The sequence below is a fragment of the Cebus imitator genome, unplaced genomic scaffold (assembly GCF_001604975.1).
Source record: "Cebus imitator isolate Cc_AM_T3 unplaced genomic scaffold, Cebus_imitator-1.0 Scaffold28, whole genome shotgun sequence".
In the NCBI taxonomy this organism is placed as follows: domain Eukaryota; kingdom Metazoa; phylum Chordata; class Mammalia; order Primates; family Cebidae; genus Cebus; species Cebus imitator.
In genome coordinates, this window is record NW_016107343.1 from 8,777,606 (window position 1) to 8,789,385 (window position 11,780).

Genomic DNA, 11,780 nt, shown 5'->3' on the forward strand with positions numbered 1-11,780 from the left:
GGGGAGAGATAGCAAGGGGAGAAATGCCAGATGTAGGTGATGGGGAGGAAGGCAGCAAATCACACTGCCACGTGTGTACCTATGCAACAGTTTTGCATGTTCTTCACATGTACCCCAAAACCTAAAATGCAATAAAATAAATAAATGGGGGGAAAATTATAGTGTTTATACATTTGTTCTCCCTTCTCAGAAAGATTTAACTTTTCATCCAGCAGGCATTTGGGGTACATAAAGATCATTTTTGGCTAATCAGTTATTGAGATCATTAAAGACTGAACTTGATTCTCCAAAAAAAGAAATCTTCATCTCCTAGCACGTCAGCTGACATTTTCATACAAGGCTGAATTTACTTCAGGATGAGCCAGCACCATGCCTATTCCATGTATGTTTCTGCAAAAGAAATGGACAAAGGAATACATAAGCAATCACAGCTCAACAGTCAGATATAACAATACTATGCATAGCATTGGAGCAACGGCGTGGCATACAGTGAAGGCATGGACTTCAGGTGCCAGCCTGACTTGGATTCAAATCTCACCCTGGTCACATTTACTCACGGAGTGGTATTGGACAGATCACTTGAGCACTCTGCATTTGTTTTCAATTCTGTAAATACCATCTCTTTGGAGGGTTGTACAAATTAAAAATAGCACATGCGCAGTGCCTGTACCTAGAAGGTGCTCAATAAATGAAAGCTGCCCTTACTATATTGGTGTTGGAAGCTCAGGATGCCACCTGTGATGGGCGCATAGAAGGAAGGTCAGACTGCCACCATATCCTGAGGGCTCCTCTAGTGTAGTTCCCTCATTTTGTGATTGAGGACACTGAAGCCAGAGACGGGAAGTGACTTGGTCCAGGTCACAAGCAAATCAGTAACAGAGCCAGGCCAAGATTCCAAGTGTCTCTGGAAAGGTTCCCCCCAGTGCTCCTTTCTGCAGCCCCCATCGTCCTCTGATATGACAATGTGTACTCCCGTTCTGCCCCTGGGGATGTCCCCTCAATGGATGGGCACGAGAAAGAGCAGATGAGATGTTTGTGGTGAAGCCCAGGCCAGCACAGGCATCCCTGTCGCCATGGCAACCCAGCTCCGTTGGGTAGGACCCGCTCCTCCGGCGCCCCCTCCCATTCACGCAGCGGACGTGACACGTGCGGCGGGGTCACGTGTTGTTGTTGGGCCGGGAAAGCTGCTTCCGGGTCAATGCAGGACACAGGGCTCCGGCGGCCAGATTGGGGGACTAGGTGAAGCTGAGCCGGGCCGGGGCCGGCCGGGACCAGGCCCGAAGCTGAGCGGCGGCGACAGCGGTGGCCGGGAGGGGGGAGGAGAGGCGCAGCCGGAGGAGCCGCCGCAGCAGCTCCCCCGCCTCCCGGGCTGAGGGGTGAGTGGAGCCGGGCCCGCCGGCTCTGCCGGGCTCTTGCGGCCCGAGGCGCTCTCCTCCGGAGCCGAGGCGCTGGGGGTCTCTCCTGCAGGGTGCAGGGATAGGACACTCGGGGAAGGGCTGAGAACCACACGGGGCCGGTCTTGAGCAGCTGTGGGAATGGGAGACCTGCCCTAAGGTTAGAGGGAGGATGGAGCCTGCCTGGCCTGGGCTAGGGCGGAGCAGGGAGGGTCCTGGGCTGGGCTGGGCTGGGCTGGGGGGCTGGCCCCGGGTTGGAGGAGGGCGTGTGGGGGAGCTTCCCCGGTTTCCTGGGAGAATCGAGGCGTCTCACCGTGCCCTATCGGGGGGGATGGGTAGATGTCTCTAAGCTGGTAGGAGAGGGAGACGTGCCTGGGACTGCTGGGGAAACAGGAAACTTGTCTCTGAACTACAGAATCCCAGAAAAGAGGACAGGTCACCAGGGAGGTTTGCTGGGGGAAGGACGGGCATGTCTGGGCTCTTGGGACATTAGGCCTGCTCTTACCAGGGGCTGATAAAAGGATGTGGTAATTGAATAAGGGCTTTTGGGAGAAAAGATTTGCTCCAAGGTTGGGAGACTGAGAACGAAGGGGTTGGGATAAGATGAGGACTGACAGGAGGGTACCCTGTCCTGGGATCTTGGGGGAAGTAAGGATCTCTGTGGAGCTTCTCTGTTAAGTTCTAGATCCTCTAGTAGGAATACATTCTGGGAATTGGTGAAGGGAGGAGATTTAATATTGTCTTTTATTGGGACACAGTGATTCCAGAAGTTGTAGCTGAGGAAAGTTGGTTGGAAGTGTTGAACTGTATACAGTCAGTGGAGGAAGGAGGAGCTCTCCTCTGAAGGTTGCTAGGCTACAGAGAGCTTGTAGGCAACGCCTAGGGCTGTTGAGGGGAGCTGGCAGTGCTTTAAAGTCCGAATACTGACTGAGCTGGGGCTTGTCCCTTATTCACTTCATGCTGCTGTGGAGCTCTTAAATTAGTTTCCACTAGTCTATCTTGAGCAAAGAGTACGAACAGGTGCCGAGGACTAAGGAAAACATTCACTTTTTGGGTCCTGAGAAGCATTAGACCTAGATCTCTAGGGTGGTAGCTTTCAAACTTAAACAAAAAAAAAAAGAAGAAAAAAAAAGAAAATCATGCCTCACAGTAATAAGTACATCTTACATTCTGGTCTAGTACATACCTAGGTATGAAGGGAAACTTTCATAAAACAGTATATACCCTTATTACATGTGATATGTTCTGCTAATTTCTGTTATATTCCATCCTCTTGCATTAAAAAAAAATGCTGGCTGACATTTACTAAATTGATGATTTGTGGGTCACAACTTGCAGTTTGAAAAACACTGTTTCTATATTTAAAATCTGCCCTTTGTGTGAAAGGCACATTTATTTGGCTTCAATCAGTGTCCTCATTCTGTAAGCTTCTGAAGAGTAAGGATGATTCTAGGAAGATGAATTGTTTTTAGGAAAGGGAGGGCAGCTAGGTGCAGTTGATTGCTTCAGTTTAGATGTTTATACCATGTAGCATATGAAGTACCATAATCTTCACCTTTGATGTCTTAATGTTGCCTGATCATTTGATTGATGAAATTTTGTGTATGCGTGCGTGTTTTAGTTTTCTCTGTCCTTTGCTGTGTCTGAGAAATATGAGAGGCCTAGTTCCATTTAGTTGCCTTATCACCACAACATAGTTAAAGAAATTTTATTTTACTGTTCCAGTGTTGTGAAGATACACTGATTTGCTTTTCTGCTATTTAAAAGCATCCAAAATTCTTCTTACTCCAGTAATTATTATGATATACTTTTTGCTACATAATGAAAAATATGTGAAAATACACCATAAAATATATGTCAAAGCTATACAGTTTGTGGCTTTGGTGTATATTTTAAGCTTAATCATAAACCAAAGTATAACTTTGAATCAACTAACAACTTAATTCCCCCTACAAAAATTTTAGGTGGGGTCCTTAGAAAAAATAGTATTAACTCATAATAAACATTAATGACTGCTGGTGAACAAAGTGGAGCCCTTTAGGTAATGTTAAATGTTGGGATTTTAAAGTCCTTTGAAAAGTTGTTACACAGCCTATTATTCCAGGACATTGAGAGTCAAAGGATGTTGTCTAATTTCAGTAGGTACATTTACAGTGTATATATTTGAGACCAATTCAATAGTGTTTCTTTTTGTTGAGGATGAGTTCATATTACTTGTAACATAGAATTCAAAGACACAGTCATCAGGGCAGAATTACTCAAGTTAAACTTCATCAGTGGGGTCACATTCTTCATCAAATGCTTTATGAAAACATTCTATCATCTTCAAACTTTGTGTGTTATAAAATATGTCTTTCTTGCTTTTAATTATTTATTGGGTACTGATAGAGCATATGCTGGCATATATCAGCCGTCCTTTAAAAATGACCTCTTAATCAGGGAAATATTTGTTTTAAAATACTTTAATGAATGTTTAAAGAATATTTTCTTTTGTGGTAGGTGCTTGGAACATTAAGGAAGATTCTTATTTATTTCATTTTTCTGGGAATCATGTGTACTTGTCAATAAACATTTATGGAGAAGTGACCCTGAGTGATTGTGTTTGCTTTTTAACAGTTTTTGTTTCTTCTTTGATCCCAACACTCTTAAGCTTGTCCACCTGTAACAGGCTCTTTTCCCCTTCTAAATTTTGCTTCCAAACTACTATGATTTTGAAAATCAGATACTTATATTTGTTATATAGTACTTTTTTTCTTTTCTTAGTGTGTGAACTGTGTGACATGTATGTTGGTTACTTAGAGTCTAATTTACTTAGTCCTGGGCTGTGTTTTAAATAAGTGAACTCTTTATATATTTTGGGCCTGGTTAGCTATATAAGAAGTAATACGAAACTGATAGTGATACAATTTGGGCTTCGAGGGTGACGGAATAATTTATTTGCAATCGTTGCCTTTCTCCTACATGTGGCTAGTCAACAAGATTTATCATTTCTCCCTTTTTCATGCTACTGTTCTGACTTACTTCTTTGGGATTAGAATGGTAATAACTGGACAATTCCCATTGTCTGTTCCTTGTATAGCTTCATGAGAGTACTCTTCCAAAGAATATTGCTGTGATTATTCCATTTCCCTCCTCAAAAACCATTAGCTGCTTTCTAATACAGGCACTGAATAAAGCCCATAGTGTTTAGCTTGACATTTAGGGCCTTCCACAGCCTTTCTCTACTTTTTTTCTGGCATCTTCACTATACTCCTAAATGTAGTTCCTCTGCCTGCCAAGGCCTCTGCTCATGTACCTTCTTTTGTGTTTAAAATTATCCCTGAAAGTCTGCATTATAAAATGTTCCCTTTCTTAATGAAATCCTCCTCGCTCTCATTTCATTTCAGATGACCCCTCTTTGAAGTCTTTGTTACTTATGTTGTCTGTACTACGTTTGCTATATTGCTTGGTATTATTTGTGCACCTTATTTTTATCCCTTTTAGATTATAAATGCCTAGTGAACAGGAGGCTCAAATATCCTTGAATCACTAGGACATCTAGCACAGGGTCTACCAGAGCATAGTTCATAGACCAGGTGAATCAGAATTGACTGAACATGTGGTTAAAAATACGGATCTGGCAAGGCATTGTGGCTCACGCCTATAATTCCAGCACTTTGGGAGGCTGAGGTAGGAGGATTGCTTGAGTCTGGGAGGCGAGGGCAACCTGGGCAATATAGGGAGATCCATCTCTATGAAAAATTTAAAAATTAGCTGGGCCTAGTGGTACATACCATAGTCCCAGCTACTTGAGAGGCTGAGGCCAGAGGATCACTTGAGCCCCAGAGGTTGAGGCTTCAGTGAGCTGTAATTACACCATTGCACTCCAGCCTGGGTAAGAAGAGTGAGGCCCTGTTTAAAAAAATAAAATAAAATAAAGCAGATCCCTGAATTTTAACCTAGACTTACTGAATCAGAATCTCAGGTGGAACCTAAGAATCCACATTTTATCAAGCTGCCCAGATGATTCTTCCATACAGCAAAAGTTACAAGTCACTGACTAGCATGATGCTTTAAATTACAGTGGGTACTCAAATAATTTTTCAGCAAGTGATGTTAATAAACTGAGCAATGTCATAGTTCAGCAAACTGGTTTAATTTTAGGCCCTTGAAGTCAGCCTGGATTTGAATATTGGTTTTGTCACTCCCTGTCTCTCGGCCCATAATCTCTTTGCTTCGGTTTTCTGATCTGCAAAGTGGGACAGTAGTACCCCTTATAAAAGTGTTGTGATAGTTAAATGAGATAACACATACAAAACAACACAGTACATGACACATAGTAAACTCACAATAGATTTTATCTGCTGTCACGAAGATGCCTAGCACAACAGTGGTCACCATAATAATTAATAAAACATTCTGAGGAGAGGTTCCAGGTCAGTCATTGTTAATAAACAAATTGCTCATATGATTTTAAGAACTAAGGCTTAATATATTTTCTATTTTATATTAACAGATTGTGGCCCTGTGTGGTGTTTAAATTCATAAAGGTGCTTTGCCTTCTTTAGAAGAATTGGTATCAAATTATCATGTTAAGTTTTTTCCCCTTCATCTCCCCACTAATGGAAGAATAAAGTGCAAGCTTTTGAATGGTGAACCTTACCATCTGGCCCTACCAATCCTTTACCTTCTAGCCATCCTCCCATATATACTGTACACCAACTGCACTACTTTCTCACTATTTTGCATCTCTCACTCATTTGTGTTTGTGCACATGCTTTCCCCTTGTTTTCATCTAGTAAATTCCTGCTGTTGTCTTGCAAAACTCAGTTTTACATGTGATGACTGCCCTCCTTAGTGAAGATAGTCACTCCCTCAGTGTTCTCAAAGTCCTTTGTCCGTACTTATTATATATTACCTTTGTGTACATTTGTCTTCTGGGAGGGAAAACGATTTAATCCTGGCATGTATTCTTATCTCTGCCAGATGGGGATGTTGTTTGTTTATTTGATTTATATCAGCTTCCCCATTTATCTGAAATTCTCAGCTTTCATAGTAATAACTAGTTTGTTTACCACTTACTACATGCCAGCTACTTAACTAGATGCTTCAAAAACTTTATATCATGTAATCTTCACAATAACTGAAATAGCTTTTAACAGCTTCATTTTACAAGTGAGGAAGCAGGCATAGAGATAGGTAAGTAACTTGTTCAAATTACGCAGAAGGGTCATAAGTAAACTCAGAACTAACTGAAGATCATGCTTTTAATCACAGTGCTCTTCTAAAAATGAAATTTAAACAGGTAACACATTTCCCAAACTCAGGATCTTAAAGCTGTGTGAAACTTTAATTAATCATTAATCATTCTTAGGAATGTGATCCATAACAAGTACTTTGTGAAAAGTATAATTTAAAACTGTCTTGGAATAATGCTTTTCTGGTGATTTTCAAAATTTTTCTTTCTCCTCATTCTGCCATTGGTGAACTTGATTTTCTTTTCACTGTCAGAAGGTGTTGCTTCATGTCTATTGGAAATAAAATTCACTTTTTCATTCATCCAGTGAGTATTTTTTTGTCATATGCCAGGCACTGCTGTGTGCAAAATTGAACTAGACTGACAAATCCCTGCTTTTGTGGGACCTATTTTCTGCTGGAGAACAAACACTAACCTAACGGATTATGATAAGTGCTATAAAGAATGACAGAGGGTGAAGTGACCATGAGTGATGGTGGCAGTAGTGCTATTTTTGATGGAGTGGTCAGAAGCAGCCCCTTTGAGAAGGTGACATTTGTGTTTAAATTTGAGACTTAAACACTGAGATGAAGCAGCTCTGCCAAGAGACAGGAGAAAGGCAGTCCTGCAAATGCAGAGGCCATAGGGGGAAATCAGCTTAGCAAGTTTGAGAAGTAGAAAGCCACGGAGGCTGAATAGTGGGCTAGAAGAAAAGAGTGGGAGGAAATGAGGTTAGAGACATAAACAACAGTCAGATTAAGTGAATCCTTGGTGACTGTGAGGAAGAGATTGGATTTTATTCCGCATGTGAAGGGAAGCCATTGGAGAGTGTAAAGGACATGATTTGACTTAAATTTTGAGAAGATCACTTGGCTGCTTTGTGGAGAATGAATTGTACAAGAGTCAAGAGAGACCAGGGTGGAGGCTAATGCAGAGGTCCTGGTGAGAAGTTGATGATGGCTTGAACAAGAATAAAGTAATAGATACGGACACAATTGGGCAGAATTGGAATGGTTTAGATGTGGTATTGATAGGTCTTGCTGATTAGTTATGGGGGTATGAGACAAAGTGAAAAGTCAAATATAACTTCCAAGATGGGAGTGAGTGGAGGAGGAGCAGATTTGGAGAGGGAATTTAGTGTTCTATTTTTGCCTTCCTGATTATACTATCCGCTAGGATACCAGTATTCTGAATTTTGTGTTTATTCTCTACATTTTCTTTGCAATTTTTGCCATATATGTATGTGACCTTAAATGATAAGATGATTAATTTTCATGTTTTAAAATTTTGTATAAATGGAATTATACTGTATATATGCTTGTGTTTTTTTTTTAACCCATTCAGCATTGTTTTATTTTCTGCCCTTTGTGAACAAATCAACATTGTTTTTTAAAGCCATTCATGTTGATGAGGAAGTAGGCATAATGAACTACCAGTTGTTAATTTCCATGCTGTGTAACATTTTATTTTATGATTATATTGTAGTTCACCCAATTACCTGTTTTGAGATGTAAGGGCTTCTCCACTTCACCCACCCCAGACCCCCAGGATTTTTGCAGTTTTAGACAATGCTGTTGTTATAAACATTCTTTTACTTGTTTCCCGCTGCTCAGTACAAGTTACTATACCAGTTCCTATAGGGTTTATACTGAGAAGTGGAATTGCTGGATCATAGAGTGTGTACATAGTGTCCAACTTTACTAGATAGTAATAAATTATTTTCCAAGGTGTTTGTACCCGTTGATATTTCCACTGGCTACATTGCCAGTTTCTGTTCTTCTGCATTTTCTTCAATACTTGCTATTGTCAGAGTTTTTAAGTTTTGCTGATTTGTATGAAATGGTATCTCACTGAGGTTTTACTTTTTGTTTGGTAATTATTGAACGTGAGCATCTTTTGCATATATTAACCATTTTAATTTTATCTTCCATTAAGTACTTGTTTATGTCTTTTGTCCATCTTCCTGCTAGGTCGTTTACCTTCTTTTTACTGTTTTTAAGAACTCTCTGTATTAGTTACCTGTGTTGCAAGTATCTTTTTTCCCGTTTCTGGCTTGTCTTTTCATGTTTTTAATGGCTTTTGACCATCAAAAGCTTTTCTTTTCTTTCTTTCTTTTTTTTTTTTTAAGCAAGGTCTTGCTCTGTTACCCAGGCTGGAGCACAGTGGCGTGATCTCTGCTCAGTACACCCTTCACCTCCTTGTGATCCTCTCACCTCAATCTCCCAAGTATCCGGGACTTGTGACAGGCACATGCCACCATGGCCGACTGACTTTTTTTTGTAGAGATAGGGGTCTTGCCGTATTGCCCAGGCTGGTCCTGAACTCCTGGGCTCAAGTGATCCTCCTGCCTTGGCCTTCAAAAGTGTTGGAATTACAGATGTAAGCCACCATGCCTGGCCAAGTTTTTCATTTGACTGCTCAACTTTTTTAAAATGTATTTTAAATATGTTTGCTTTATGAACTATTTCCCTATATCAAGATCATAAAGTTCTTTTCCTATTAGAAGAAATAGGAAACTATCTCCTTTCTTTCTCAAGGAGATAAAGTTTGCTTTCATAGTTTATCTGGAGGTGAATTTTTTGGTAGGGATTCTATTTCATCTTTTCCCAGATTGTTACTCACTGTCCTAGCACCACTTATTGAATAGCGTAATGTTTTTCTACTGATCTCTGTGCTACTTCCTGCCATATTTACATGGGCATGTTTCTGGGCTCTGTTTTCTGTTTCGTTGGTCTATTTTTCCTTCCTCAGGGTTATTTTCTTCAACAGAATGCAGTTGATTCTTATTATTCACAGTACTTTTTTGCAAAGTTGCGATGAACAGTGAATTAGTGAATATTGTTACTCCTAGGGGAAATACAGGGTTAGGTTCCTGTGAGTCTCTGATCATAACATTTATGTCAAGTGATCAATAGACAATTTTGTTTTATATCAGTTTCTATTTAAAGACATTTAATATATATCATTGATTCATTAACATTGAACTCACTGCAAACAGCCCTATAATTCACGCCTGAATAAAGCGATCTAATTGTGTATTTTCTCCATAAGGCATGTTAGAGCCTCATGCTTTAGAAACACTAGATGGCATTTCAACACTACCCTTGGGGACCACTTAAATGGTGAAATCACCAACAAAAAGCACAAAAATATGAAAAGCATGGCACTAGATAGACCATGGAAAGGACACTTGTTTATATTATTAGAGCTGAAACAAGAAGGCATAGTGCCACGTTGTTCTACCGCAGCAGGAAACCTACACGTTGAACAACTCGAATTTTTTGTCACTTTGTGATTATCTGTAAATGACCACGAAAATGATGCAAGGGTTGATTTTGGGGTAACAAGTACCTTTTGGCAAGTAGGGAAATTTGCAGATAGGGAATTTGTGAAGAATGAGACTCAACCTATGAAATACCGGGAGAAAGTTTTTTCTTCTTTAGGAAACTTAGCATTAGCACTTTCCCCTTTCTGTTGTATTTACACATATCTTTATAGCATTTTATTTTAAGAGAATAATGCAATGAATCTTTCATATACCAAGTGTTCTGATAGATGCCATTATGTCAATAAAGAGACTTCTTTTTTGAGAATACCTTTATTATATTTATAATCAAGTTATTATTTAGTTCATAAGTAAATGCTTGAAGCACATAATTTTAGGAAAGAATTGCAACCCTTAAAATGTTGAAAACAAGTCTAAACTATTAAACCTTTATTATATGAGAATCGTATGGGGATCATATTTTCTCATAGGCATTATTAATAACTTAAGGCATGAGTTTTGTAAAGGCAAATACCATTTTGGAGTTTGCAATTTAATTATTGACTCCATTAGTCCCTCATTCATTTAGTGACGATTTCCTCATGAACATTGTTAAAGGGTTCCAAGAAAAACATAAATGAAGATTATATACATCATAAATCAGATCTCCCAGTAAATGTATTTATTGAGACTTGGCTGCTTTATCCCTCATGATTTAAGATCCTCAAGTGAATTATTTGCATTCATTTGTTAAGTGCCAAGAGTAAGAATCAGGAATTGTGGACTTCACCTATATTCATCTTTTTTTAAATATAGCATACACTATATTCCTGTATTTTTCAAAAATGCTTATTTTGTAGTAAAATACACATAACATAAAAATGGTCGTTTTAACCATTTCATAGTTCAGTGGCATTAAGTACACTCACATTGTTACACAACCATCACCGCCAATCAGCCTCAGAATTTCTTTTTCCAAACTGAAGCTTTGTACCCATTAATTAATAACTCCCCATTCCCCATGCCCTTGGCTCCTGACAACCACCATTCTACTGTCTCCATGAACTTACCACTCTAGTTACCCCATAGAAGTGGAGTCATATACCATTTGTTCTTTTGTATCTGGCTTATTTCATTAAGCATCATGTCTTCAAGGTTCATATATGTTGTAGTATGTGTCAAAAAATTTTTTAAGGCTGAATAATATTCCATGGTATGTATCTGCCACATTCTGTTTATCCATTTATCTACTTTTTGACTGTTGTGACTAATACTGCTCTGAACATTGGTGTACAAATATGTGTTTGACTTCTGCTTTCAATTTTTGGGTATATACCCAGAAGGGGAATTGCTGGGTCATATGGTAATTCTATGCTTAATTTTTTGAGGAACATCATAGTGTTTTCCACACAGTTGTACCATTTACATTCCTACCAGCAGTGCACATGTATTAATCTTGAGTTACTGAGCAGCACCTATTGTTATGAAGCATGATATAAATTATTAACTCTTGCATATCAGTTGTAAGGTATAGTAGGGGTACAAAATCATATATTCAGTATTAAATCTATTGTGGTTGTGGTTTTTGCTGACTGATTTAACTTGTGGTAGTGGCAAATACTTCTGACTGAGACATGATGGCACCTCTTTTGGAATCTCTGTGGAGTAGATAAAATTATGTATTCTAGCCGTAGTTATTAAGAATTTTTGTGGCCGGGCGCGGTGGCTCAAGCCTGTAATCCCAGCACTTTGGGAGGCCGAGGCGGGTGGATCACGAGGTCAGGAGATCGAGACCATCCCGGTCAACATGGTGAAACCCCGTCTCTACTAAAAATACAAAAAAATAGCTGGGCATGGTGGCGCGTGCCTGTAATCCCAGCTACTCAGGAGGCTGAGGCAGGAGAAT

The 11,780-nt window shown here is 39.7% G+C and overlaps 1 protein-coding gene across 2 annotated transcripts in view; it reads left to right on the forward strand.

The window, feature by feature from the left end:
• Nucleotides 1-1,169: 1,169 nt before the first annotated feature.
• Nucleotides 1,170-11,780, forward strand: part of LOC108300492 (tubulin-specific chaperone cofactor E-like protein) — a 165,233-nt gene continuing 154,622 nt past the window's right edge. The window contains exon 1 of one of the 2 annotated variants that reach the window (XM_037736754.1): nt 1,170-1,376. The gene's annotated coding sequence lies outside the window, so the exon portion shown is untranslated. The remainder of the gene's footprint in view (nt 1,377-11,780) is intronic. The other variant, XM_017523560.2, reaches the window with a different exon arrangement.